The sequence below is a fragment of the Protopterus annectens genome, chromosome 8.part1 (genome assembly GCF_019279795.1).
Source record: "Protopterus annectens isolate FY-2018-M chromosome 8.part1, PAN1.0, whole genome shotgun sequence".
In the NCBI taxonomy this organism is placed as follows: Eukaryota; Metazoa; Chordata; order Ceratodontiformes; family Protopteridae; genus Protopterus; species Protopterus annectens.
This window is the reverse complement of record NC_056742.1, coordinates 485,121,618-485,148,575: the sequence shown is the minus strand read 5'-3', so window position 1 is coordinate 485,148,575 and position 26,958 is coordinate 485,121,618. Positions and strand designations below refer to the sequence as shown.

General features: G+C 40.9%; 1 protein-coding gene across 1 annotated transcript in view; it reads right to left on the bottom strand.

The window, feature by feature from the left end:
• The window catches only part of CHD9 (chromodomain helicase DNA binding protein 9), a 2,842,495-nt gene that overhangs the window by 578,907 nt on the left and 2,236,630 nt on the right, over positions 1-26,958 (bottom strand). The gene's annotated exons all lie outside the window — the stretch shown is intronic.

The window sequence follows — 26,958 nt, the reverse complement described above, 5'->3', positions numbered from 1 at the left end:
TGCTTTGTTCAAATCTGGATTAAATGAAATGGAATAATATGTCAGCCTACTTCTTTATGCATATTGTTGATTTATTTATAAGTTTATTTGCACACATGTCAATTTTTGATATAAAGATATCATAGATAATAAATATATTAGTATTTATGACGTGTATATATTTAAGGTATTTATTTTTTCAGCAATATGCCTTTAAATATTTTTCTATATAATACCAGGATGTTGAAGCTGCTCAACTGTTGATCATTTGTGGTTTAGCAATGAAAAAGGCTTTTGATGGCCGAAACCGGTTTGCCTGCCAATCAAGATATAATACTCTTGGTTTGGAGGTTTATTCAATAATAAATGTTTTTTAGCCGAACTACCATTGTGCAGGTCTGTTTTTGGATTTACTTTCTGCTTTGGTTTGGACCGTGCACTTAGTCCCTCGTGCGTGTGCGTGTTTGGTTTAATCGTCAGTTCAGAAATAACTTTAGGTAGAAAGGATGGATTATGCCACCACCAACATATGAAAAAATATTAAAAATACCACAAACTGAAATGCCAGTGATCCACACAATGAAAACATTTTTAAATAAAACTTCAAATATAAAAAAAGACTTGTCAGAACAGCTCAGAAATGAGTAGACCACAGAACAGCAAAAAATCTCTCTAGCGCCTCGGCTGTTACACCTTTACAGAGCACAGCTATCGTTTCTCATTCATTCCTTATATATACAACTACCATTCAATTATTCAGTTACGTTCGTTTAATTACTTACAACAAAGACTTTCAATTAAGTTCCCTGTTTAGTCCACCAGGGTATAAGGTTCCATATTTAAAAAAAAAAAATGATCCTTTTTGCCAAAGCCTTCTCTTAATATTATTCATGTTAATTCCTTCATTTTTTACCTGCTCCAAAATTGTAGCTTCTATTCCATTTAGGTCAATATTATGTGTGTGTAAGAAATGCTGAGCTACTGGATATTCTACTCTCCCTTTCTTAATGTCCCTGATATGTTCCCTTAATCTGGTAGCAAAACTTCTTTTGCTCTCCCCTATACAGTATTTACTACAGGGACATTTTATTCCATATATTACCCCTTCACTGTAACAACCATAGCTACCTTTTACTTGAAACTTCTTTCCATTTATTTTTTCAAAACTATTCACCACATTCTTGCAACTTTTACATCTCCCACACAGAATAGTTCCCTGAAGCATTAATTCTTTGTTTCTTTCCATGTCAGGTAAACTAAATTTCCCATGTACTACAAAATCACGGATGCTTCTACCCCTTGTATAAGAGGCTAATAGCTGAATATTTTTCATGAAGTCCAAATTTCTACATTTTCCAGGTTCCACAATAATATATTATTATACTACTCAATTTTTCTGAGAACACTGTGCATTTAGTAACAAAATATAATTTTTCAGTTCCTGTCTTTCATTTTCCCCTCATTTCTCTTTCTTCTCTTTCAAAACTTCTAACTTCTCTTGTTACACTATTTATACCCATCTCCACTGATGTATTTTCACATCCTTTGTACAGGAGCATTTGTTTAGCCTTTTCTATCTCCTGCTCACACTCTACCTTATTGTTACGTAACCTCTTTATTCTCAGAAATTCTCCATAGGATACAGCTGTTAATGCATGCAGAGGATGACAACTTTCCCCAAACAAAACAATCAAAATGTTCAGATTTTCTATGTATCTTTGCATGTAACTACTCTCCTTACCTTGTAAAGTTACATCCAGATAATTTACTTTTCCCCTACTTGCAAACCATCAAACTGGATATTAAATCTATTCTGATGTAAACTAAAAATAAACTCATCTGATTTTGTCCCCCTTTACATATAAAAATCAAATTATCTATGTATCCATGGTAACTTAGTACATACATCCTAAAAAAAACTTTTATATATATATATATATATATATATATATATATATATATATATATATATATATATATATATCTTTATTTTGCATACACAGGGGCAAATGCTGCCCCCACAGCTGTCCCCTGCAGTTGTCTATACAAGACTCCATTGAATTCAAAAATAATATGCTCTAAACAAAAATTAACTCCGTAATATAACTTGTTTTTGGGGTATCCTTCAAAAAATATAGTATAGGCTCCATACCAAAAGAATGTTTGATACTTGTGTATAAGCTAACCACATCCATTACCATGAAATAATACATGCCTCTTTCTCATTTTATGTTCTTGATTTTGTCTATAAATTCAAAAATATCTTTAATAAACGAGTGTAGTTTTTTTGACGTCTTCTAATAAATATGTATGCAAAAAGCAGGGCAAATTGTGTGTAAAATATCCACATGCAGACACTATGGGATGCCCTGGTGGATCTACCATACTTTTATGAATTTTAGGCATACAAAAAAGTATCCCATAGTACACTTGTCTATATTGAATTTGTGCTGTATATCATCATCTGAAAAATATTTCAACCTGTATCTTTTTTTCTAATAAACTCATATTGATTTAATGCCATATAATAAAATTGCACCTCCACTTCTTCATACATTTTGTCATCATTTAAGTGTGAATAGCACATATCTAAATACTGAGTAAAATATATTATCACCAACTTTCCACCTTTGTCTGCTGGCTTAAATATTACCTGTTTGTTCTGACTCAGTTTTTGCAAACTGAGCCATTCATCTTTGCTCAAATTATACACAATATTTGCTTTATTCTTAAAAAACTATTTTGATTCCATTTCCATACTATAATGTACCATAGTGGAGAATTGCTGTATTGTTTCATTCCTAAAAAGTGGTATAAAGTCACTCTTATGTAAAATCAGTCTGTCCACACAACATTGAATGTTCAATTATATTAGTAAGAAGTAGAAAGGATGGATTACTTCGGAGTGATACTCTGTCTTTGTGAAGACTGCAATATTAATGTTACGTTCCAAGGTTCTAGTGGTTCCCTGAAAGAGGGTCTGATATGTACAACACTTTTAAGAACATTTTGCAGAGACAGTGGGATATAAGGAAAGAATCTTGAAACCCAGTATGGAAATTTGAGATAGCAGGTAAGTGCATCCGAACGGTTGAAGCTGCTGCTCCTGAATCAAGAAGATTTGACAAAAATTCTAGGACTACAGTAACTGGAGCTGTAGAAAAGATCCAGTTGACATCTTTGAGCCCAAAAGAGGAATCTCTTCCATTTGCTGAGATAGGTTTTCCTGGTGGATGGTTTATGAGAAGCCAGAAGGATATTACACTCTGGGGAGGTGAGGCTGTCCTGCCTGGCGATTACTGAAAGTAGAGGAACCAAGCGCTTGAGACCGGGAATGTTCGGGTGAATCAACCCTTGTGGGTGCGAGATCAGTTCTAGAGAGGTATACAGAATCCATGTGCGATCTAGTAGGTGAGGCCAAAGGAAGGGAAACCAAACCTGTCGTGGCCAATAAGGGGCAATGAGGAGTACTCTGCTTCTCAGACGAAGGGCTTACTTTAGAAATTGGTAAATCAAGGGAAAGGGAGGAAAGGCATACAGATGTCCCATGAGCCAGTCGTGGATCAGAGTATCCCTCGGGGACTTCCCCAGTCAGGGAATTAGGGCAAAGTAGCTCCTGCATTAGTGGTTTGCTTGTGAGGCAAATAGGATCGCAGCAAGGCTGGCCCCAGCGACTGAAGACTTTCATCGCAATAGTAGGATTGAGGGACCACTTGTGAGGCAGTAAGATGCATCTGCTCAGTTTGTCTGCAATCACATTGGGACTCCCGGGAATATGCATTGCTATCAGAAAGCGATTGGAAGCTATCGCCCATCGCCAAATCCTCATGGCTTCTCGACATAGAGGGTAGAATTTGGTTCCCCCTTGTTTGTTGATGTACCAGACCACTGACATGTTGTCTGATTGAACTACAACAGTCCCTGACGGAAGGATAGGATGAAATACTTGCAACGTTAGAAGCACCGCTCTCAGTTCTAGGACACTGATATGCAGGTTGGTCTCTGTAGTCGACCAAGTGCCTTGGACTGTCTTTCCCTGGTAAAGCCCCCCCACCCAATCAGGGAAGCGTCCGTGGTCACTATGGCCCTGGGCTGTTGAGGACAAAAGGGGCGGCTCCATTGTTGTCCCATCTGGCTTCATCCACCACATTAAATCTCGTTTACATCTTTGTGTTATTCGAATTCGGAAGGATAAGGGGTGATTGTAAGGGATACTATTGAGTTAGAAGGAGCCATTGTAGAATTCACATGTGTTGTCTTGCCAAGGGAACTATAGTAATTGATGCTGCCATCGAACCCAAGAGTTGAAGTACAGTTCAGCCTGGGGCTAGTTTTTGACATAGTATCATCCGGATCTGCGATCTTATCCTGAGCAGTCTGCGATCTGGTAGAGATAATAGACAAGCAGTGGTAATGAAGATCGCTCCGATAAATTCTAGGGATTGAGAAGGAGCTAGGTTGCACTTTCCCCAATTTATCGAGATTCCTAGATGTTCTGCAAGTCTATGAATGCACAATACAGCTGTTTCCAGTAGATGCTTGGTGGGGGCAGTGAGGAGCCAATCGTCCAGACATGGAAACACTCGGAATCCCTGTAGTCTCAAGTGAGCTGTTACTACTGCCATGCACTTGGTAAACACTCTTGGGGCTGTAGAGAGTCCGAAGGGCAGTATGCAGAATTGAAAGTGACTGGCTCCTAGCTGGAAGCGAAGGAATCTTCTGGAGCATTTGTCCATTTTTATATGGTAATACACATCCTGAAGATCTACTGAACATATCCAATTGTCTTTCTCCAATAACGGAAGGATAGACTGAACTGTGACCATCCGGAATTTTTTTTCATAGATACAGATAACTATGAAAGGAGAAAGCAAAAAAGTGGTAGCAGTACAGGAAATATATGCAGTCGTCAATTTGTTTAAAATACTGAGATCCAGGATTGGTCTCCAGTTCCCTGTCTTTTTTGACACTAAAAAGAATCTTGAGTGAAATCTGGAGCCTATCTGGTCTGGTGAGACTACTTGGATGACTCTTTTTTTGAAGCAGCTTTTGAATTTCTAGTGCTGCTGTTTCCCTTTGACTGGGTGGAAGATCGGGAATTTGAGTTGGTGGTGTTGGACAAAGGTTGAATGGAATATGGTATCCTCTGTTAATGATCCGTTGTACCCATAAATCTGTTTGCCAGGCAGAATGACACAAGGAAAAACATCCCCAGACTGCTTCCAGAGGAAAGCAACCAGGCCGCTCCACAGGAGTGCTGGTAGGGTTGCCCAGAGAAAGAATCTCTGCAACCCTGGTTACGTGGACCTCCTCTCTGTCCCTACAGGGGCTTCTTCCGGTTGAGTTACCTCCCCCCCTCCCGCCACGGGGGGGATATACTCATCACATGCGTCACGGAAAGGACCCTGTGATTTTTTGTGCCATATCTTTCCACTCCTCTGGTTCCTAGAATATGAATGTTAAGGAATTGAAAAACGTACGCCCATGGCAGAAAGGGTCTTGCTGTCCTTTTCACACCTGGCCAGTGTGTCTTTGATTTTAGGGCTGAAAAAGGAAGAGGCTTCCACTGGAGCATTCAGGAAGGAAGATTTAACTGGGTTTGCAAAATCACAAAAGCGCATCCAGGCGCGGTGTCTCATGACAACACCTGAACCTGCTGCTCTGGCAGCTCCTTCTACGGTGTGAGAAATCAAACGCATGGAGGAGTTGGATATGGATTCCAGGGTAGCTAGCTGTGAGGCAATCTTGTTGCAGACCTCATCAGACACAGCTCCTGCTAAAGTTTTGGAGAGTTCAGTCACTAAGTCTCTCGGAAGCCTGGTGAAGTGTGCCAGATAATTCAAAGACCTAACTGCAAAGGTCGATGATGCAAAGATTCGCTTCCCTAGCCGGTCTACTACCCGGGACTCCTTGCTGGGGGAATGGACAGCCTGGTTCTCCTCAGCGAGTTCTTTTTTGGTGGCAGCTGCCACCACCATAGTGTCTACTGGAAGTCCCTTGGATCAGTGAAGATACTGTTCTGGGGGAGATAAGATTTTGTCCGTCCTTCGAGGGATTGGTTCAATGGTGTCAGGACACGACCCTGAGAAAGGCTCAGTACTAGATGGACTGGGAGCCAAAGGGATGGCTCCAACACCATGGTGAGTTCCATCAGTGGAACCGAAGCAGTGGGAGCCGATGAGGGCGCCGGTTCAGGGGGGCTTTGACACTTGCACAGAAGTCGAAAGAGGAGAGTTAGCTGGAGTCTGTGGAGAAAGATTCCTACCTCCAAGAGGGAGGGGAGTTTTGGATGATGATGTAATCCCTCTCGCCATCAGCAGCTGATCCATAAGGTGCACCACATCCAATTCGGAAAGGCTCCTGGAGGAGCGCGCCAATATTCCCGACGGGGAGTCAGGCCCTTTCTAAGAAGGGACTGTACTGTTGTTCAAGGAAGGGATCCACCAAAGGTGAATACCGGGTCCTAGCTGTTGGGGTCATTACCACCGAAGTGTCTATGGTAGTATACATGGGCAGTTCCAAAGTTGTCAATAAAGTTAAGTTTGGCACTGTGGCTGTGTATGGCGTCGAGAGAGATGGCGTCAGAGTTGATGGGACCAATATCAGCACCAAGGTGGGTTCTAATGTTTTAGGTATAATTGGTGCCGAAGGTGTAGTTTTCAGTGCAGAGGCAGACACTGAACCAATTTCGATGCCAGTAGTGTGGATGGAACAGTAACTGATGGTGCTGTGGAAGTTAATTTCAATGGTTCAGACAATTTAGTAATTTTAGGTTGTGGTTCCTGTTTTTTCTCACCAGAAGGTGATGAAGGAACTGAGTGTGATCTCTTTTTATGATGTTTACTGGGAGGGGATGAGCCCTTCGACCCAGAGATTGCCTCCAAGAATGTTGTTTTAAGGACGCCTTTTAGAATCAGCCTATTCTTCCTCTCGTTAAGTGTCCTGGAAGAAAACCCTTTACAAATCACGCAAGGTGGTTGTACCGATAGATGAGAAACGCCCAAACCGTAGACACAAAAGTCATGTCAAGAGTTGGGCATCTTGCGACTGCACTGGCTGCACTGTTTAAACCCAGACGCACCTTTCCTTTCAGACAATGTCAAAAAATTATTAATAAACACCACTAAAGAAGAGATAGAAAGTTTTTTTTTTTTTTTTTTTTTTTAGGAAAGAAGAGAAGGGTGGGGAGGGTGGGAAATACCAACAATGGTATTAAAAGGAATTACCTAAAAGGAAAGAGGGAAAGATTACCAACGATGGTAATAAAAGGGATTTACCACAATGGTAACAGAGAAGGGAAAGGTACAGAAAATTACCTAAAAAACGGTAAGAAAAAGATACGAAAGAGTAACTATGAAATGGTGGGTAATAAACGATAAAGACTAAATAAAAAAAAAAAAACAGTTAACAGGTAATTTAGAAAAAAATTGAATCACTTAGAGAGCTGGCTTGACATGGCTTTACGGCAATGCGGCAAACAAGATCTGCGGTTACAGGTGAAGGGCATTGTGGGTAAAAACTTAGCTCGAGAGTTTTTTGGCTGGAACAAGCTTGTTACAAGACCGATCCGGTTCAGAGGACGGAACGGACACCCATCAATATGGAATGAATGAAGATTAACATCATCAGACCTCATTTTATCCAGTTCTGTCGTTTGGTGCGAATCTAGAGAGCCTAACTATCTGTCCTTTTACTGTACTACGTTTCTGTTTGAGTGGATGACTGTTATAATGCAAGTACCGGTTACAGAAGATAGGTTTTCTAAAAACAGTGGCCTGAAACCTCTAGATATGAACTTACACTAGGTCTGCATCAGTCAAATAGTCAAACTACTTTCAGATGTACAATATGCAAGTTTAAAAAATCAGTAGACTTGTTTAAATTAAGTAAAAAAAATGTCTGGATCAAACCAGATTCACTCTTCCAAACAACAAAAATACCATCCTGGTAACTTAAGTATACTACAACATGCAAACAAAACTGGGATGTCATCATAAATTGCCTTTTCCATGGATGTGAAGGAAGACTGGAGGGGAAAACAAATAGGTGCTGAAGCAGCACCCATTGCCACACCATCAGTCCGTTTGAAAAAATCACCTTCAAACTGAACAACAATAATTTTAAAGAAGAGTTCCACAAATGCAGAAAAAATATATCAATTTATGGCTGATATTAACATAATCAAAAATAACATCCCGTTGTCAGGTAATACCACTATCATGGGCAATAATTAACTGTAAAAGGGTCCTGCACATTCGCAGTGATGAAAGTGGAACAGTCACCATATTCAAGTGATCGAACTTGCTTGAGAAAGTGCCACAAATCTGTTAAAACCCTAGGAATACACTCAAAAGTCCCCTTTAATCCCTTATCCTCAAAAATGTCTAGGGCAGACCTGAGCATTGTACAGCCCCTGGGCTATATATGGCACCTTGGCTGTCCCTGACCAGCAAGCAGAGTTAGATCCACTGGAGGCTTAAACATTTAGTTTAATAATATAATAAAAAAAAAGATAAAGGAAGAAAGAAACCTTCCTCCTCCTTATACAGTGGCAGTATCTTCTCCTTTAAGGAGAACCATGTGTGAGCTGCACACAAGCCACTGCGGAAGGAAACACATTCTACATTTAAGAGTGGAATTTAAACTAAGCCGTTCCGTAACAGAAAAGGTAAAAAGGTAAGTGCGTGCATGTGTGTGCGTGTAAGTACTTTAAATTAGAGAGAGTGTGTGTGTGTAAATACTTTAGCATACGTATGTGTATGTAATTTAAACTAGCCGTTTCGTTTCTGTATGAGAAAGTGTGTGTGTGTGTGTGTGTGTGTGTGTGTGTAATTTAAACTAGCAGTTCCATTCTGTATGACAGAGAAAGTTGTGTAAGCAATTTAAATTAAATTAGATTGTGTGTATGTAAATTAAACTAGCAGTTCTGTTTCTGTATGAGAGAGGGCGAGAGTCTGTGAGTGCGCGTACATGAGCATAATTTAAACTAGCCGTTCTGTTCAAATGAGAGATAATGTGTGTTACTGTATGAGAGAAGGGGTGTGTGTGTGTGTGTGTGTGTGTGTGTGTGTGTGTGTGTGTGTGTGTGCACGCGCGTGTGTGTGTGTGTAAACTTTAAACTAGCCATTCTTTGCTGCAGGAGAGACAGAGAGAGAGTGTGTGTGTGTTGCTGTGTGAGAGAGTAGGTATGTGTGTTGCTGTGTGAGAGTAGAGAGAATGTAGGTGTGTGTGCTTTTAACATACCTCTCAACTGTCCATATTTAGCCTCGTACGTCTGGTCTGTTTCTCATAAAATTTGTCATTTTCTGGCAATTCACAGAGGACTAAAGTCATTAATCATGACATATACATGAGTTTCAGACTTCATAAACTTCAGAAAATGCAGGCTAACACAAATCCTGATATTCTAGCAAATTTTTCAGTTAAAAACAGCAATATTTAAAATCTATCCCTATTTCTGGGCAAGTGTATCTCCATTATTTTAGGTTTTGTCCAGATTTCTTGCACTAAGAGGTTGAGAGGTATGCATATCTCCCAACTGTCCATATTTTTGCCTCATATTTTTGGCCTATTCCTCATAAAATTTGTGGTTTTCTGGCAAATGAATGAAATAAATAAATGTCATACATTTGAATTTCAGACCATTTCCTTCAGAAAATGCATGCTAAGGCAAATCCCATTACTCTAGAGCTATATTTAAACTCTATACCTATTTTTGGGCCTTTGCCCCCACCCCCCAATTATTTTAGGCTCTGTCCAGATTTCTTGTGCTAAGAAGTTGAGAGGTATAGTATGTAATGCCCTAGCTTGAGGATGGAGGCAGGTCTGTCAATTAACTTGATCAGGCTTCACCCTGTAATTTGATTACTGGAGAAACAAGCCTGAATCTTCTACACCAGCTACCAGACTGCTGAAGGAATTTTGAGTTTCATTGGACACAAGAGCCTCCTGCAGTCTACACCAACTACCAGAATGGTGATGGAACAGTGAGTTTGAGTTTCAGTACATTTTCAAGAATTATGAGTTTCAGTGCATTTTCACAGAAAAAGGGAAGAGAAATTTAATGTTGCTCATGCGAAGTCTGTTTTCAATGTGCAACTGTTTTGTTTATTTAGTAAATGGCAATCACTGTTTATGGTGTAGAATTTGAAAGCAGTGTTAGAAGCATAATTGCCTTTGGTGCAGAAGGCTGTGGATTCTACTTCCACACCATGTAGAATAGATGGATTGCTGGTACTGTAGTGCCCTTTCAATTGCTGATTATTTGGTGCATTTTAAGGTGGATAGGGGTTCTGCACTCCTGAGTGTGTCTTCCTTTGCATGAGATGCTTACTAACTATGAACTTGTGTTACTCATTTCCTACTGCAATATTACCAGCTTATCATTTTTTAATGTTACACAGGCAAGTAATTCTTCAAGGGCAGCAGGCACAAAATTTGTAGCTGAAACACTGAAATGTAAAGTTGTTTGCCAGTAGCAACCTCTTCATGAGTTACAGAATTATTTGGATAACTTTTACTTCTGCAGAGATTCCGCTTATTAACTGATATTAGTGGATTGTAATGGCAGAGGTCTGAGTGGCCTTGTATGGTTGAAACTTTGTGAAATGGGTAGTTTTTTAGTTATTGGTTCATACATCTTGTTTCATTGCTTACTGGAAGAATGTTGCAAAGTACAAATTTAAAATACATTCTAACACATGGTGCTGGAATATAATTTAATACAATCAGAAAGGTAAGTGAAAGAACACATACATGTATGCATGGCCTTAAAATGTGTGCAAGGAGCCTACAGTTTTGAAAACAGCCCAAAGGTAAAAAACCTCCAATGGCCAGATGCATTTTCTTTGAATGTGGGTTTTAGTGCCGTTTCAATGAATGTGAGTTTCAAGGGCAGAGAAGTTTACTGCTCATGCTAAGTCTATTTTCATAGCAACAGTGTACTGTTTGTTTAGCAAATGGCTATTAGTGTCTGTGCTATTTTCAATATCTGTAATCACTGTAGAAGTAAATAAGAAAGCAGTAAGTACACTGGTAACTGGAGAGAAATAGCCAAGTAGTGGAACACTGGAATGACTGGGGAGGAGGCTGCTGACAGGAATGGAAAAAGAGGGTGGGAGAGGGGAGTAAATGGGTGGGGTTATGGGAGGTGTGAAGGGGGCATCATTGGTCCGGTCCTCCAAAACAGTCCCAGTTTCTCATGTGGCCCCTTGGGAAAATTAACTGCCCACCCCTAGTCTAGGGAATTGATTTTAGATACATCTGCTGAAATAATGGGGTGAAGGGAATGTGAAATAATGGGGTGAAGGGAATGTGAAATAATGGGATGAAGGGAGTGTCTACAATGCTCTTAAATACTTTTGAAATACCAAAAATAATAGGTATCCTTGGGTTTTTAACATTACAATTGTCATAGATTTCAGACAGAATTAAACCTTCCAAGTAGTAAACAATGAATTCATCTTGGTTTCTAACATAAAACCTATTACTTATTACTTGACCCTAGCCCTACAAGATGTATTTTTACATTTCCTGACGTGCTGGGTCCTAATGCATCACATTACTGCTGCAACTTTAAGTTGAGGTGTTTTTTCCAAATGCATTAAAGAAGACCTTCACAATCCCACTCATGAAGAAATTTTCTCAATACAGTTTATCTTGACAATTACCACACCAAACCTTTCACTGAGGGTGTTTACTCACAGTCTGATTAAACCCAACAAGCTTCAGGTTCATGGTTCACTGCAGTTTGGATTCCACATTAGAAATAGGATGTAGATGGCCTTTATCCAGGTAATGAAACTTTTTTTTTTTTTTAAATAGTGAAGATCAGCATTGTTATTCCATGATGGTCCTCTAGGACTTCTCTCTAGCATCTGATTTGGTAGATTGTGATATGACTTTACACTATCTGAAAACAATGGGGGAACTAGGGTGGTCTATTGGACTGGTTTGCCTCCTATCACTGCAGAGGTAACCAATGGCTGATGTCTGGTTTCAATACTTCATCCAGTTACCATATCAGTTTTGGAGTCCCACAGGATTCAATTTCAGATTCTTTACTGTTTTCTGTATAAATGCTTCCACTGAGAGAGAACTCATTTGCATGAGAGGCTTCAGTACCACTGCTACAGTGATGATACAAAACTTTCTCCTCCTCATGTCAAAATGACTACGTCAAATTCCCCGGTCAAGGCTTGAAATGCATCTGAAACTGGGTGAAATGTAATAATCTCTAGCACAATACTCCCAACACAGTAGCCACTAATGTTCACAATGCTCCAAGGGAATCATAACAAAATCACATTTTCTGGCTTTAGTTCCACTGACTATGGTGGTAATAAACTTTGTCTACTTTATTTACTAGGTTAAAACTACTATTGTTTTTTTTTTTTTTAAACAGACTGATAATTAGGAACAAAGTGTCATCAACTATCAAGTCATATTATTTCTACCCACATGAAACACCTTACTGCCATGAACGACCTTCTTGTGGCTGTGCATGTCCTGGCCTAATCTCATCACAGCGACTGTAACTCACTTTACCTAAGACTTCCTAACTCTGAACTTCACATATCACGGATGCTACAAAATGCTATGGCTCTACTACTTACAGGTTCATCTAGTCCTCTTTATATTTTGCCATTTTTGCATGGTATAAAAGGTCCATGAATGCCTATACAATTACTTTAGCTTAAGATTTTTTCATGATTTTATATAGTAAGTTACTGGCACACTAAGCAGTAACAGCAGCACAACTGTGCCTTACTGTTTTTTTTTTTGCTTGTTTCTTTTGTTTTTACTGCAAAGGTGCTAGGCCTCAAGATCTTTAATAAACCTCAATTTAAATTTGAAGATTAACAAACTGAACTTTCGTAGATTCAACAACTTGTTTATCATGGGTAAGTCTAAGCATGGTTCTCTAAAAGCCATCCAACCTGGGCAATAGGAAAAGACTTCACTATAACTCTGTCCCGTACTCTGATGAAAGAACCCCTTCCAAGGTTGCTGCCTACAGTAGCTGGACTATGACAAGGCCCCCAACTAAACCAACCTCATATGGGAGAAAAGAACCATCCCCATGAAGGAATTGGTTGTTTTTTATTTGATTTTTGGACCGTGAAGTAATCTTATCTAAGGGTTTGTTGTCACATCAAACCATTTTTCTTTGAATAAATCTAGACCTATTCCTAGGAGGTTGGGGAACTGATAGGAGAGAGGAGTGGGGGAGGATTATATTTAAAACTCTGTGGAATCTTCTTCACTAAAAGGCACTATTCACCATACTTCTACCTTGCTGTCTATACTCGGCTTCCTTTTCAATGCCCCTTTTCAAAGGTCTTCTTCTGCTTAAACTGCTCAGCTCAGGACTGCTTCCTACAAAACATCAATTGTTTAGTAGAATACTTCTTACTATACTAAGGAATCAGTGGGTGGAATTACTGTTTCACTGGTTGTATTGCTTTTCCTTCTTACCCTAGCCTCCTGAAATGTCTTTGGGTGGACCCAACAGGAGAACTTTGTCCAAAAACACCCAAGAAGTTGCCCTTTAACATCTACTGGTAAAGGCTGGATTGCAAACTATGCATGCCTTCTCCCGAGTGTGTCTGTAGATGCTGCTCTGAAATAGGTGCCTATGGTATCACATCCACATTTAACAGCATGTTTACTAACTTTAGCGGCAGGCTGTGGCATACACTGTAGCCTTTGTATAAGGTTCTTGCCATGCATTTCTGCCATCACTTCCTTCATTTGCCTGAGGATGTCCACTGGATAGTGAAGAATAAAGGTCTGGCAATTAAATGTCTTAAAGTCCAGAGCACAAGACATGCATTCTTTCACCAAAATGATCCAGGACATGACTCTCTCTTGTCACTGGAGAACAAGTTACTGGCTGCAGCTAGCCTGATCCGCCTAATAGCATCAAGGGACAACACTGCAGGGTCTCCTTTTATGTTTTTTACAGTATTTGAATTTTTCCACAACAGTAAAATATCTACAAAGCTTCTAGAGTACTGGGAATTTTAAGCAGCTTCCAGAAAAGCCATATAAAATGCACCTTTGAACTTAAAAGAATGGAAAGCTTTCAGTCAGCCAAGGTTCTTCAATGTTTAGTAATAATAGTCATATCTTTTGGGTGTTTGACAATTTCTTGCTACCCATCCATTTCACCTATTCTAGAAATAAGACCAGGGTTACTAGGATGGAGACAATCACCAGAGGACAAGGACTCTTCCTTGTCTATTTCACAGGCCAGAAGGGAATACAGCTGTTTAGAGTAGTCCATGTTCTCCTCCTATTTCAGACCTGAGCTGGATGATGACTACTGCTTCCTCTTAGCCAGTAGTGCCATGTTTGGCATGAAGGTCCTCCTCCCTTAGAAAGGGGGGGGTACAGTATGAATCCTGTGCCATTCAGTGACATACTTTTCATCAAATTACCTACAGACACAGATGGCTTGGAGTGGGTGGGCTTGGGATGGTATAATGTGCACCTTCTGCTACTCAATGATATACTATTCATCAAATTGCCTATAATCAAAGATGGCCAATGCACACCCAGCCTCTGCTTTATTAAAGCACCAAATGCCAAAGGCCCCTTACCTGCAGTAACACATTCATGAATAAAAAGTCTTGGAATAGCTATAGGAGCAGAACATTCCAAAGTGGTTAACACTATAAGCTTTATCCCAGTGGATGCTTGCAGGATCTAAGACTGACTAAAGGGTCAATAAAGGAATGGAATCTTCAGGTCCTGGCTTCTTAAGCATATCCATTTACTCACAATGTTTCATCTAAAGTACTCTACCTGCACTGCTTGAAGAAGACTCCTGCTGGGGGAAGAGATGGATGCCCCTTAGCCCAAAGCAAAAAAGCTTTTTTAGGTCTGGAAAAAAAGGAAAGGCTATAGGGTATAGGCTATACACAGCAGGGTTCTCTTGGTATAAAGGCACAATGTTTGCAATTCAAAACTTTGTGGCTTTTGCATGCAGTGAAAACATTAAACATGATAGTCCTTCAGAAAGCAAGTCTTTCATAAGCATGCACTTTGTTGATCTTTTTTAGGGATGTCACTGCCCTAGGAAATATCCCAAAAATTATAACTAAATACAGCAGAAGAATCAACAAAAATTAACAATGAAATTCCAGGCTGGGTACTTATCTCAATGTTTTGCAAGCTACTTGGTAAAAACCTGAAGGACAAACTACTGATCACTGTCCGAGGCAAAAAAAATACATAAACAAAACAAACAAACCAATATGGAATAGTCTGCTCTACCCTATTCTGCCAAGTATCGTACCGATTTCATCAGTGAGTGGAAGAGACCACCGCAGGTCTGGATTTTTCAAATAAGTCAGGCCAGATAAACAGACCCACTTGTGGCTATTCCCCCAAGTATAACAAATTATGTGAAGCCACTACAAACTACTAATATCTCACCTAAGAAGCTTATTTTAAAATCTTCAGTGTGTTTAAAACTCGGTTTGCCAACTCTATCCATTTTAAGAAAGCAGAAAGACTAAAGGTCTACAATTAAGTAACTCAAAGCTGACAGAGAAAGGAGGGATGGAAGCAGTATCAAGGTAGTAATAGTAGTAACATCAACAACAGTAACAAAACCCATTTGTTAATCAGGTCCGCTCACCGGAAACAATACAAAGGGTCAGAGGCAACAGGAAACATTGCTAAACTTATACTAATAAACCCAGAGAATTCTAAATTATCTATTACCAAGTTCATCACGAACGCCAAACAGAACTGGTCCAAATATTTTTCATCATTTTAACAAACTTATAATAGCAGATGGACATAACGTGAGGAATGTACCCTGTACAACTATTAGCCAGAATTCAATTTTCCAAAATATCTTTGTTAGACCATTTGCAAACAAGACAGTAACCCAAGTCCTGAGGGAAGCGGGGATTAGGTTTAGGAGAAATACCACCATAGGCTGTATTATGGACTGATGTGGGTCAAGGACTGGAGGGGTGTCTGTCATCTAGAGCTAGACCAATAGGTCACTTTCATGTCCCAACCTAAAGGATAAGCCAGACTCACCCGGATGATGGGACAAGGTACTCTAAACCACAGTCAAGGCAAGAAGATAAGTGCCCTATGGGTAGTGAAAGGCATTTATCTCCATGGCAAACAAGAAGAGGGCTAATGCACAAAGCACTCTCTTGACTACCAGAATGACTGACCCTTGTGATGGCTCTTGCCCAACTACTGAGAATAGCTGGTAAGGGGAAATAAATGGGCTAAAATCCTGTAGTAAGAGGCGTGAAGGATGACAGGCAGGGTGCAAAAAGCACTAATAATAAATGTTTTTTTTTTCCTGTTTAAATGCTCCTGCAAAACCCCTCATCTATAATTAGGGCACTGTTTTCATACAAACTCACTGTACTTCCTTCTTGTTGTAATACAGACGTTAAGGGGGTAATTTAAGATACTAATAAATCCTCCCCCATCTAGCTTCATTTAAAAGTTCTGAGCAAACACAGAACAAGGAGGAAAGATACATTAGAAAGCAAACCTTGTACACCTGTCATTCCAATACCTGTCCTTGCCATGGAACAGGAAGATGCCCAGTCTCACTGTTTAGTAGAAGTGTGAAAAAATGTATCAGGAAACTACAGAAGACATTTCCTCAACAGTTGCCCACCTCTGAACTATGCTAACGAAACTACCCAGTGGAATGAGGCTTGAGTGGGTATGGGAATGCTTTCCCTGTTTAATGAAGTAGCAACAAAATGAAAAAAAAATCCTGTTGTGGTCTCCTTAGTGTGTGGTCTGACATACCTCCCCTGGACAGACAACTGTTGTGCTTTAATAAGAAATATTGCATAAAATCCCAGTACTCTTGAGAGAACAAGGAAATGAAACCTTTTGTTCTGTTTGCCATACAATGGCAGACAATTTCCTGATTAAAAATGAGCAAGGTGGGAAACAAGTTAAAACTATGGTTTTAGGAATAAGTTTTCCAAGAATGAAACTTTATGTTAATAGTATGAACAGGCTTACAATGTGAAAGTAGAAGGTACTCCAGAACAAAATTTTTGGAGATCAAGTTGCAAAACACTCTCTTAACTGGGGATTTTAAATATAGAAATCCTCTTAAGAAGGTGCACGCACTCCATGACCAGGGAGAGCCAAAGATTTAGTGTCCTCTTTTTCACAAAATGCCTTCAGGGCAGTAGAAAGATGGATCTTAACTGTGGAGTGCCTGCTACGTCAGAAATATACAGAGTAGTCCAAGATATGAGGAGTAAGCTACCATACTGAAGTCAAACAGATGTTGAAAAGCATTCACTCCGCTAAACACACTGACCTACGCTTTTTGACCTTCCACTCCTTCAAAAAACAAAACCAAATAAGCAAATCTAAATGAATCTCTATCTCATGATTCATTACACCTCTCAGGGCATCATACTTCCCCATCCCTGAAAGATATACTTTCTACACATCAAAGAAAATACGTCTCTGTAGAACTTCAAAAGCAACCTAAACAACTGGATGGGTAACTGCAAATCTATGCCTAGCATAAACAATAAGCTCACGTTCAGAAGCAAGCAGCCTTCCAGTTGTAATCTTAGTACAAACCTGTATACCAATTTGTGGGGTTTCTGGTTGCTAGAAGGAACTGGGAGATCTTCTTTGATATTCCAAACCATGCAACAACTTACCAATTTAAAGACATGAATACACCCTCAAAACTACATGGATGGGACTGAACAAGATGCTTTTGTTCTCTGTCAGTAACTTCTACTGGGATGGAAGTGGTTGAGAGTGGGACAAATAATATGGGGTGAGGAGCTTCCCATAAAGTTTGAACAGGAGAAATCATACCTTTAGGTAACATTGCAGAGAATTAAATACAACTTCCAGCTCCTCCAAATGAGTCTTCAGAAGTGCCTTCTGAATTAGAGAGAAAATGGCAATGGAGTGAAATAAATTACTTCTCTAGAAAAGCACAAAGCATGTAGGAACAGAAATCTGGCCCTTGCTTGAGACTACAGTATTTTGGTAGGAAGTTATGTCACAGAGGTTCCAACATTTCTTGGCCTGCAGAAAAAATCTACTTTGAGTACCTCAGCCACACACAGAGTCGCAGAACCAAGTTGTCTCATATGAAAAGTCATGCATAAAGATAATACAGCTGGGTAAAATCTTACCACAACGGCAGATGTCCTTCTCTTCACTGTTGTAGTATTTTTTACTGTAGGGATCTCCTGCCAAGGATAGCCCAACTTCAGGCCAGTATATCAAAACCTTTAGATCTTGTATGCAGATACGTCACATTTATATTTATTTACTTACATTTGTTAACCGGGTAGTGTCTGACTGGGTTGGAAAAAAAACCGTTTTCAGCGGAGACCCAGGGAGAAAATCTCCAGAGTAGTACAAATTAGTTAAAGTTAAAGGTACAAACAGTAAAAAAAAAAAAAAAAAAAAAAAAAATAACAAAATAGCATGTTACAGGTTCACACAAGAATTACAATGGAATTAACTGTTACATAAGCATGCAGTACAAGTTAGGTACAAATCTAAGAAGTTATATAATGGAATACAACATCCAAAAGAAAAAAGATAATATACAAGAGCTGAGCAGTAATAGCAATCTCGTGCAAGAGAAAAGCAGCAAACAGAAAGAAAGAAAAACTAGCCAGGAGTAATACAGGAACAAAGCCAGTTAGTGTTTACGTAATCTTTTAGGGTAGTTTTAAATGCAGACAGATTAGGATTTTTTAGGATATGCTGATGAAGATTATTCCATTCTCTGGCTATTTTACAGGAGTAGAGAGAGTTACCATAACAGTTGTGAGATTTGGTCACTTTTAGCATTAGTTTGTTGGAAGACTGAAGCAGCCTACAATTACTGTTAGTTGGAACCAGGTTTGAAAGAGCTGGGCAGTTAGTGGGGTTGTATACGATTTTGTGCGCAAGTGACAGTCGCTGTAGCACTAACAGATTGGGAAGTTGCAGCCATTTGAGGTGTCGGAGAACTGTGCCGTGGTGTGTTTTATGGGGCTGATTGGTAGCAAACTTAACTATTTTGTTGTAGCAGGATTCTAGTTTATTAAGGTCAGCTTTGGATAGGTTGGTAAAGATCTGAGAGCAGTAGAGGATAGTGGATAGCAAGTGAGATCTAGCAGTAGCAAGTCTAGTTTTTTGTGTAAGGTAAGGTTTACCCCTGTAGAGAGCTCTGAGCTTGAAGTGGACTTTTTAATTGTAAGCCAGATGTGTTTATCAAATTTTAATTTATCGTCTAAGGTAACTCTAAGCAGCTTGGTCTGATTTATGGGTTCAATTATTGTACCATTTGAAGAGTGTATGCAGAGGGGTGGTGAGCTGAGTTTGGATAATTTGTTAAAGATAATGAGTTTGTTATTTGGGGTGAGGGTGAGTTGATGGCTTTTGACGTAACTTTCAATGTCCTGGAAAGATGTTTGGATATTGTGTTGAAGTTCTTGAGGGGAGTGGGCTGAGCAGATAAGAGAGGAATCATCAGCATATTGGATGATGGTAGCATGTTGGGTGGCAGTATTAAGGTTATTGGTAAATATCAGCAAGAGGAGGGGCCCAAGTATGGAACCTTGGGGTACTCCTGTGGTGACCAGTAATAGTGGGGAGAAGTTATTTACCCATTTAGTAGTCTCTTGATGGTTAGATAGATAACTATGGAACCATGTTAAGGGTAAGGTAGTGAGACTATAAGTGGCAACTTTGTTGATAAGTAGCTGGTGGGATACTGTGTCAAAAGCTTTAGACATATCTAGGAAACCAGCTGAGACAAGCTGTCTTTCAATTCTGAGGTGGCGAATGATATTAGTAAATGTTATAAGGGCTGTATTTGTACTATGTTTAGGTTTGAAACAAGGCTGAGAGCTGGACAGTAGGTTGCTAGTAGTGAGGTGATTCATGAGTTGTTGGTGAATACATTTCTCAAGGATTTTTGCAATGGGTTGGTAATTAGTAACATCTCTAGATGCACCGCCCTTATGTAGTGGTATGATATAAGAAATTTTCCATAGGTTGGGTATGTACTGTTCTGAAACAAAGCAATTTATTAGTATGGATATGGGGTAGGTGATGGAAGGAGCAGCTATTTTTAGGTATTCGTTGGGAAGCTGGTCAGCAGCCAGACACAGCAGGGTTTTAGTTTACATAGAACTTTTTTTATATAGGTGGTTTGAATGGGTTTAAAAGAGAAAGAGTTAGTGTAATCAGAGTTTGGGGAGGGGACAGCGAGTGGTAGGTTTATTTTGCTGTCTAAGAGAGAAGTGATACAGTAGATGAAGTAAGAGTTAAACTGTGAGGCTAAGGGCTCAGTGACATTACCAGTGAGGGGAGCAGGGGTGGAGGATTTACCAGGTTTAAAGAGGTGGTTGATGTTATGCCAGAATTTTTGTGGGTTGTGCTGATATTTTTGTTGGCATGTAGGAAAGCTTTTTTTTATCACTAGTGACTCTTCTTAGCTTGGTTTGTAAGCTGCACATGTCACATATGTATGCTTTCCATTCAGGACAAAGGGCATAAAGGTGATGTATGAATGCAGTTACCTAGAACTGAATTAATTACCCCAGTAGAGAACAGTCTCCATAGGACAAAAGACGTTATGCACATCCAGAAGGACAAAATGCAGATAGAAAAGGAAGGGCTTCGGGCCAGGAAGGAAAACCAAAACAAAGCCCTAAAGAAAAAGGGGACAAATGGAGGGAACAAATACTACAACAATGAAAAGAAGGAACTTTACTGTTATGGTAAGATTTTACATAACTGTATTACGTTCTTTTATATTACTGCTGCGGCAGTATTCTTCACCTTATGGACAGCACAAAAGCTCAAAAAAAGGATTAGGAGGTGGGAGGTGGAAGGCTGGGAATAGCCCTCAACAAAGTCATGCAGAATGGCTCTAGCAAAACTTGTTCTGGCCCTAGAAACCATATCCAATTTATAATGCTTAGTAAAGGCATGCACTTGGTGGCCACGGTGGTGCAGCGGTTAGCGTTGCCGCCTCACAGCAAGAGGTTCTCTGGTTCGATTCTCGGCTGGGGTGCCTTCAGTGCGGAGTCTGTATGTCCTCCCTGTGGTCGAGTGGGTTTCCTCCGGGTGCTCCGGTTTCCTCCCACACCCCAAAGACATGCTGCAGCTGGATTTGACACTCTAAATTGACCCTAGACGTGTGTGTGTGTGTGTCTTCTGTGGAAGGTTGGGCGTCGGGCTGGCAACTCGACACCGTAAAACTCCACTGCCAATCATGAGCGGACAGGTGATCTGCTGTGGCGACCCCTAACCGGGAAAAGCCAAAAGAAGAAGAAAAAGAAGTAAAGGTATGCACTGAAGACCAAGTAGCAGCTTCAAGGGTGGAACTGGTGTCTAACCCCTTGAAGAAAGCACCAGAAGAAACAAAAGCCCTAGTGGAGTGAGCCCTAACAGAAGTAGACAGACATTTGCCAAGAAAAGAATAAGGCATAACAACGTACCCAACACTCTAGTCATAGGTGACTCTATAGTCAGGCACACTGACGTTCCACTCACCAGGCTAAACAAGGAGAAAGTTACTATCAAGCTGCCTGTCGGGTGCCAGGATCCGCCACATAACGCACCCAGTCAGTTCACTCCACAACAAGCACAACTATGACTCTGTCATTGTCCATGTTGGTATGAATGACCTGAGACGTACCTCCCTGGACTACATGGAGAGACATGGAGGAGCTCTCCGATCTTCTAGCCCAGGCAGGTATGACCCTAGACCTGAGCAGCATCCTGCCATCACCCAGAATGATACCACAGTACAAGGACAAAATGATTGACTTCAAAAATTGGCTAAGCTTCTGGTGTCATTCTAAGGAGATCCAGTATCTGTCTGCCTGGGATGACATGATCGACAGACCATGATGCTTTGCCAGAGATGGCCTGCACCTGTCGCCCTTGGGATTCTGGATACTGGCTAAAGCTCTTGCCACCCCTATAATGCCTTTTTTAGGCAAGATTCAAATGACAAATTCACCACCGTAACAGGAACAAGCAAGCAAAATCTGGGGGTTCTGCTACTCAATGCTACAAGTCTAAACCTTAAAATGCACTCACTCAAGGCACTCCTTAAAATGGAGAAAGTACAGTTGAGTACACTTACCACAAATGTAGATGCTTGAGTGTATTCACTGTTGCAGTCATTACATTTGGGTTACCTGCTTGCAGGTAGCCCTCAGCCAGCCTGATTAACGGAGTCTTGGGGTCCTGCGTCAGTTGCTGTCCCTTCTTTCATGACGTCGGGGGTATAAAACATGCAGCCAACGCCATTACATCAGTTTTTTCTTTGCCCAGATGTCAGATGCCCCCCTAATGGGAAGCAATTAAATATAAAAGCACAAAGATATACCTCCAACAAAAACGCAAATACACCAAAAAGGCTTTTAAGCACAGTAAAGGAAAGTAGAGGTATAGCCAAAAGAAGTTAGGGGGCTGGAGGGAGGGTAACCAGGACTGCAAAAGTGAATACACTCGAACATCTACATTTATGGTAAGTGTACACAACTGTACGATGTTCGTCGTGTTTCACTGTTGCAGTCTTTACATTTGGGTAGATTCCCAAAGCTATGGTTGGGAGGGGGAATTTAGATGGCATTAGGGCCAGCTATAAGGCCCTGCAAGACTGCAGTGGCAAAGCCAGCTCTGGATTTAGAGAAAATTGGCAAATGATAATGCTTGGTGAAAGCATATACAGAACTCCAGATAGCAGCTTCCAGGATGTCCCTGGTAGGGATGCCTCTGAGAAAGGCTGTAGAGGTAGATGCAGCCCTGGTGGAGTGAGGTCTGATCCCCTGGGGGATAGGTTTTCCATGGTGCTTATAGCAGAAATTAATGCAATGCCTTATCCATTTAGAAATGGTTTGCTTTGAAATAGCCTTCCCCTCTGTCCCTGCAGCAAATGCCACCAGCAGTTGTTCAGATTTCCTTTGAAGTTTAGTCCTGTCCAAGTAGAATCTATGCTGTCTGTGCACATCTAAAGAGTGCAGTACCCATTCCCCTTTGTTCTGTGGGTTAGGAAAGAAGGTAGGCAAATGAATGGACTGATTAAGAGCCACACTGGATACCACCTTGGGCATGAAGGAGGGATTGGTTCTGAGGGACACCCTGTCCGCATGAAAGATGATGAAAGGTTCCACTGCCATAATGGCCTGTAATTCAGATACCCTTCTTGCAAAAGTGATTGCTAAAAGGAAAGCTAGTTTCCTGGAAAGAAATTTTAAATCTGCAGTAGCAGCTGGCTCAAAAGGAGGAACAGTGAGTTTCTCCAAGACAAAGTTATAATCCCAGACTGGAGTTAAAGCTCTCCTGGGTGGTCTTAAATTTCTGGCCCCTCTGAGGAACTGCTTGAGCAGTGGGCGTGAGAAGAGGGGAGGCTCTGTGCTATAATGAGCTGAAATGGCTGAGGCATGAATTTTGATGGAGAAAAAAGACAAGCCCTTATGAAGCATCTCAGTCAATTATTGTAGAATCCGAGATAAATTGGGCACAGTGGCATTCATTCCTCGAGACTGGTTCCAGGCACAGAATCTTTTCCATTTTGCAGCATAAGATTTTCTAGTACTAGGCCTCCTTACCTCTAAAATTATATCCATCACTGATTTACTGAGGGATGGTAAAGGAGAGATTAGGTAATTAGCCAGGCTGTTAGGTTCAGGGTTTGCAGCTGAGTGTGCAGAATCTGGTTCTCCTGCTGAGTCAACAGGGAAGGAGTCTGAGGCAGGTGCCATGGAGCCAAGCATGAGACACTGCGCAAGAGTGGGTACCAGTGTTGGTGAGGCCAGTCTGGTGCAATTAAAATCGTCCTTGGCTTGTCCTGTTTGATCTTTATTATTACCTTTGAGAGAGGAAGAGGACGAAAGGCATAAACTGACAGGTTTTTCCAGCTGAAGGATAGAGCATCCACTTTCCAAGCTATCTTGTGGGGAATCCTTGCGCAAAATTTGTCCAGTTGATGGTTCTGGGGGGAGGCAAACAGGTCTATATCTGGGCTCCCCAATTTGCTTGTCAACATATTGAAAATCCTTGGTTCCAGTTTCCACTCGTGTGGGTTCATGAGGTTTCTGCTTAGTCCGTCTGCTGGTGTATTTAATTTTCCTGGCAGGAATTGAGCTTGCAGATTCACTTGGAAGCTCAAGGCTGTGTTCCACAATGCCATGGCTAGTCTGCAGAGGGGGTAAGAATGTGTACCCCCCCTGCTTGTTTATATATCACATGACAATGGTGTTGTCCTGGAAGAATGTGGTCCTTGAAGGCTGTCAGAGCATTCTGTACAGCTAACATTTCATTTTGATTTATGTGCAGGTGCATTTGACTTGGGTTCCATTTGCCCTGAATGCACTTCCCTGCCAGGTGAGCCCCCCATGCATAATCTGATGCATCTGTTAAGATTTGGGCGGCAGGGGGTAATGTGAATGGTAGTCCCCTGTTTTGGTGGCAGGCCTCTTGCCCACCAAAGGAACTCTAGGCGTAGGCAACGTATGATAGGAATCCTTGCTTCTAGATCCTGTGAATGTTGACACCACAGGCTTTTGAGATACCATTGTAGTTTCCTCATATGCAGCCTTGCATATGGAATTAGAAGAATGCAGGAGGCCATGAACTCCAAGGCTTGCAGTATTTGCCTTGCAGATAGCTGGGTTTTTGTGGCCTTTTGTTTGAAATAAGTTGCCAACAGAATCTGTTTCTCTGGGGTGAGGAAAGCCATCTGGGAAGTTGTATTCAAGCTTGCTCCCAGGAATATAATTTGTTTACAGGATACCAGGTGGGACTTCTTTTCATTTATGGTGAACCCCAGACAAGTCACCTTTTGAACAAAGGCCAGATGATTCAAAAGAATGTCCTTGCTTTCTGCCTGAATTAGACAGTCGTCCAGGTATGGGTATATTTGAATATTTCTTTGCCTGTAAAATGCAACGACTGGAGCTAGGCACTTTGTGAATACCCTGGGTGCAGTAGATAAGCCAAAGGGCAGTGCAGAGAACTGATAGTTCATGCATGTAGCCTGCTTTGAAGCGTAGGTATCTTCTGCAAGACTCCCTGACAGGGATGTGCAGGTATGCTTCTTTTAAGTCTAGTGTTGCCAACCATGCATCCTTGCCTAGCATAGGAAGCAGCTGGTGAAGAGTCAGCATTTTGAATTTTGGAATCAGTAGAAAGGTGTTTAGAAAAGAAAGGTCCAGGAAAGGATGCCATGTATTGCCTTGTCTGGGTACCAGGAAAAGTCTTGAATAGAAACCTTGTCCCTTTTCCTTTTCTGGTACCAAATGAATAGCCCCCATGTTTAAGAGAGAGAGTACTTGATTTTGGGCATCTGCCCACTGATTTGGAGGTAGATCTGGCCACCCGCTTGGTGTTGGTAACATGTGGAAATGAAATCTGTATCCTTGGGATACTATATTTAAAACCAATTTGTCCTGGGTAATGAGTTCCCAGTTTTTTGCCTGCAGACCAATCTTTCTGCCTAAAGGAGTATTCAGTTGGGAAGTGCTTGGAAGTTTTAAAAGCAAGTCATTGAGACAGTTTTCCATAGGGGGAAGTCTTACTACTCCCAGATTTGGGTGCGGAAACCCCCACTGCCTAGTCTTGTGTGCCCCTTGGGACTGAAACCTGGGGTTTCTGCTGTGTCTGGGTTTGGCTTGAGAAGACCTGGAAGGGGCTGGAAAGGACCAATTTTTGGAGGGCCAGTGCCTACTAAATCTAGGAGGCTAAACTTGTAAGAAATTTTTAATAGTTTGCATTGATTTAGCTTTATCTTCCATCTTTTTAAGAACTTCCTCAACCTTGTTGCCAAACAGGTGGTCCTGATTTAAGTGAGCATCCAACAATTTAGCTTTAACATGATTAGGCAAACCTTGCTCCTTAAGCCAAGCATGTCTTCTGAGCACAGACCCAGTAACAGCAGCCCTGCAAGAGGCCTCTCATGAATCAAATCCACATTGCAAAGTATGTTTTCCAACCTGTTCAGCAGAACGCATTAAATCCTGTAATTATTTATTTTCAGCACAGTCAGGAATTAACATCATTTTCTGTTTAAGCAATCCAATAACATGTTGTTGATACTTTAACATATGAAACTGGCAGTTTAAAGCCCTAATAGTCAAGGTTGCAGAAGTTTAAGCTTTCTTACCCCATCTATCCAGCGCCCTGGAGTCTCTATCAGAGGGGGTAGGATTTTTAGCAGTAGAAGCCTTGATGCCCTTGGGTCCCTGTGAAATAAGTCTCTGGATCCGCAATAGGATTTTTAAAAAGGAACTTGTGAGAATCAGGAACCCTGTAATATCTGTCAGGTTTTCTGGGAGCAGGAGGCAAAGAATCAGGGGGCCAAACTAGATTCTGAAAAGCCATCATCAACAATGTCTGGTACAGGAGGTACAGCTAAAGGCCTATGCTGAGACAGGAGTAAGAAATCCCTAAGCCTCTTTTTTTGAATCAGAAAAATCCTGGCTTTCCCAGTGGAAATGCTCCCTTAAGTATGTAAGGTCTCACCAAAAGAAAAATCCTCTGGAGGGAAAGCACAGGGAATAGAGTCCTCTGCATCAGAATCCTCATAAGTAGATAAGGGCAAATCCAGATCATAAGAATCAGAAAAATCAGAATCCTGTTCAGAAGACTGATAAACAACTTTAGTCCTAGGTCTCTTAGAAGGGGGAGGTTGGCTTCCCCTGATTAGAGTTATAAGATCTTCAGCCATTCTTATTTGTTTTTTAGGCATAGTAGCCTGAGCATGTGGCCTGGTCGTCGGTTTCTTAGGCATGGTTCGAGATTTTGGCCTAAATGAAGAAGGAGGCGTCAGTTTAATATGCAAGTCCATAGGTCTGAATCCACCCTCAGAAGCCGGTGCCTGCACAGTGGCTCAGAACCCATCCGAGGTAGAGACATCCGCAGGTTCCACAGTTGAAGCATCTTGCGGGATACCGGACTCCGAATGGGTCTCAGTAGAGGCCT